Here is a 4,220-nt window from a genome sequence, read left to right as displayed (position 1 = left end):
CAATATGTCCAAAGTATGAGAGATGAAGCTTAGCCATCCTGGCCTCCAAGGAGCACTCTGGCTGCACCTCTTTCAAAACAGATCTATTGGTTCTTTTGGCAGTCCATGGCACTTTTTAGTATTCAAAGCCTTAGTTATCTAAAAATGCATTTTTGTTGTTGCTGTTAAGTGCCATTGAGTCAGTTCTAATCCATAGCGACCTTGTATAGGGTTCCCAAGGAGAAGGTGGTGGGGTTGAATCTTGAGGCTAGAAGTTCAGTGCTTATGCTACATTTAGGGTCACATCCGATGTAAATTGTTTCTCCGTCAATCTAAAGAAAAAAAGGGCCTCTAAGAAGTGTCCCTTCAGAAACAAGATTAGGCATTTACACACTCCTGTAGGAGGCTGTCTGCTCCTGTAACGATTTACAATCTACCTAGGGTCATTATGACTCAGAACTGACTTGAAGGCAGTGTGTAAGTAACCCTACATAGAGTTGCTATGAGTCCGAATTGACACAATGGAAATGATACTGTGCTAAGCTGCTAATCAAGACTAGTTGTTTGAGTCCACCCAAAGGTGCCCTGGGTTAATGCGCCAGACTGCAAAGCTGTTTGAACTGCACAGTCGGCAGTTCAAGCTCACCAGCTGATCCTCGGAAACCCTATACAGGGTCACTATGGGTCGGAATCGATTCAATCGGCACCTAAAAAGACAACAAAGGTGTCTCAGATGGAAGGTCTGGAAACCTACTTCTGAAAAAGCGATCATGGGAAATCATATGGTGCATACTTCTCTTCTGACACACATGCAGGTATTGGAATTAACAGGACAGTAACTAGACTGACTTATTAAATAATACCGTCAATGTGTATACCTCTTATTACAGCATACACACAACTTCACTTATTTTCAAAAAGATGTGGGATTTTCATTTGAGAAAAATATATTTGTGTTTCTTCAACTGAAGGTCCTTTTTATCAGCAACTATATTAATATTTATGACTACATTATAAAAATTAATCTAAGTATATTTTTATTGTTCCCATTAGGCCCAGGTTACCAAATATAGCTGAGCATCAGAATCATTTGGGGAATTTACATAAATAACAGAGTGCTGGAAACTAAGCCAGGTTTTCATCCCCATAATTATTGGACTCTATTATTGGGCTCCAAGAATCTTCATTCAAAGTCTGCTGAAGCCAGACTTACAGCAATATTTATTCATTAATCCTCATCCATAATATAGTTCAGCCTTGAACAACACTAGTTTGGATAACACGGATCCAATTATACACAGATTTTTTTTTTTAATTAATCTATTGGATGCTTCCATGATCCAGACACAGAAATGAAAGCAAGTTCTGGAAGAAGGTTTGGTAGTGTACACAAACATTCCCAGAGTAATGAAAAAAGCAAAAAGGTCAGCAGAAAAAACTGTATTTCTTTAAAGTTTCACTGAGTGTGCCTGCTTCTTCCATCTCTTACAAATCTTCTCCCTCTGCTATCTCTGATGTAGCAAGCCCAAGACCTGCTTTTTCTCCTAGTCTACAGATGATTCAAGGTGCACAATTCATCTTGTGAGCAGATGATGTACACTTACATTATCAGTAATTACAATCATGGTTGTTAAGTGTCCTTTAGTTGGTTCACACTCCAAGTGGCCCTGTACAGAGTTTCTGAGGCTTTAAATCTTTGCGGGAACAGAAAGCTTTATCCTGCTCTTTTGGGGTGAATGGTGGGCACGAATCACAAAGCTTATGGTTTGCAGTATTATATTTACAGAGCCACAATGCTCCCCAATAATAATAAATACAGTTGTTCTTGTTAAGTGCCATCTAGTCAACTCCAACCCATAGCAACCCTGTATAGGGTACCGAGGAGCAGCTGATGAGCTTGAACCACTGGCATTGCAGTTCAAACGGCTTTCCAGTCTGGCGCATTAACCCACATCTTTACTTCCTGATGCTTTCCTTAGCAATGATTTTTCTGCAGCTTGCTTTATTGCAAGAATACAGTATATAATACATTGTTGTTGCTGTTTCTAAGTGCCATTGAGTTGGTTCCAACACATATCAACACTGTATAGGGTTTCCTAGGAGTGACTGATGAGCTTGAATGGCCGACCTTGCAGTTCAAACCAAGTTTGAATTCCAGCGCATTAACCAACAGCACCACATCAGGACTCCATATAATACATACAACATAAAAACATGTATTAATCAAGCGTTAATGTGATCAGTAAGAATGCAATTAACAGTACACTATTAGCAGTTATGGTTTGGGGAAGTCAAAAGTTACACTCAGGTATTTAACTTTACAGGGGATTGGTGTTCCTAACCTCCATGTTGTTCAATGGTCAAACTGTATATTGATTCATTTTCAGATTGGCTATAGTATTTCATTGTTGTTCTTGTTGTTAGGTGCCATCGAGTTGGTACCAACTCATGGCGACTCTATGCACAACAGAATGAAACATTGCCCGATCCTGACCTAACCTCACAATTGTTGCCACGCTTCAGCCCACTGATGCTGCCACTTTGCCAATCCATCTCACTGGGGGTCTTCCTCTTTTTCTCTGACCCTCCACCTTACCAAACATGATATCCTTCTCCAGCAAGTGGTCCCTCCTGACAATATGTCTGAAGTATGAGAGAAGAAGTTTGGCCATCCTGGCCTCCAAGGAGCACTCTGGCTGCACTTCTTCCAACACAGATCTGTTGGTTCTTTTGGCAGCCCATGGCACTTTCAATAATCTCCAATACCATAACTCAAATGCATCAGTTCTTCTATGGTCTTCCTTATTCACTGTTCAGCTTTCACATGCATATGAGGTTATTGAAAATACCATGGCTTGGGTCAGGTGCACCTTAGTCATCAAGCTGACATCTTTGTTCTTCAACACCTTAAAAAGTTCCTGTGCAGCAGATTTGGCTAATGCAATACGCATCATTTGATTTCTTGACTGCTGTTTCCATGAGTGTTGATAGTTGATTCAAGAAGAATGAAGTCCTTGACAACTTCAATCTTTTCTCTGTTGACAAGAATGTTGTTTATTGGTCCAGTGGTAAGGAATTTTGTTTTCTTTACATTGAGATGCAATCCATACCGAAGGTTGTACTCTTTGATCCTCATCGGTAATTGTTTTAAGTCCTCTTTTCACTTTCAGCAAGCAGGCTTGTATTATCTGCATATAGCAGTTTGTTAATGAGTCTTCCTCCAATCCTGATGCCACGTTTTTCTTCATAGAACCCAGCTTCTCAGATTATTTGCTCAGCATACATGTTGAATAAGTATGGATAAAGAATACAACCTTGTCGCACACCTTTCTTAATTTTAAACCATTTATTGTTTTCTCATCTTCTGTTCGAACAATTGCCTCTTGGTCCATGTACACGTTCCTCGTGAGCACAACTAAGTATTTCATTAGAATACCCATAATAGTATACTTTGAGTTATTTTATTGATCGAATGCTACTTCTTCTCTTCCTATATAAGCAAAGTGTGTTTGGTTAAAGAATACAGATATTGTTTTCTTTTTCATTAAAAGTTTTTAAAAGAAAGTAGCATTGTCTTCTAGCATTTTTTCTTGTAGATGAGAAATTGGAAAACATCTAAATATTCTTCCTTTTGTTTTTTTCTCAATTTTGCTTAAATTTTTCTTCATCCTTGGAATTCAAAAGTTTCACCAAAATATATCTAAAACATTCATTTTCATTAATCTTAATCGGCCTCTACTAAGTCCTTTTAATGTGAAACAAAAACTTAGTTCATTTTGTTGTTGCTAAGTGCTGTAGATTCAGTTCCGACTTTTGGAACTTTGAATATTCTCCTCCAACACCATAACTCAAAAGCATCAATTCTTCTACTACGGTATTCCTTATTCAGTGTCCAGCTTTCACATGCATATGAGGTTACTGAAAATACCATGGGTTGGGTTAGGCATACCTAAGTCATCAAGCTGATAGCTTTGCTCTTCAACACTTTAAAAAGTTCTTGTGCAGCAAATTTGCCTAATGCAAAATGTCATTTGATTTCTTGACTGCTGCTTCCATGAGTGTTAATGGTTGATCCAAGAATGAATTCCCTGACAACTTCAATCTTTTCTCCGTTGATAAGAATGTTGTTTCATACTTCTTTCATTCTTCTTCATCAGTAAATATTTAAGTCTTCTTCACTTTCAGCAAACAAGGTTGTATCACCTGCATATCATAGGTTACTAAAGTGTCTTCCTCCAATC

This window comes from Chrysochloris asiatica, unplaced genomic scaffold (assembly GCF_000296735.1).
Source record: "Chrysochloris asiatica unplaced genomic scaffold, ChrAsi1.0 scaffold00121, whole genome shotgun sequence".
NCBI lineage: Eukaryota > Metazoa > Chordata > Mammalia > Afrosoricida > Chrysochloridae > Chrysochloris > Chrysochloris asiatica.
This window is presented reverse-complemented; position numbering follows the sequence as displayed.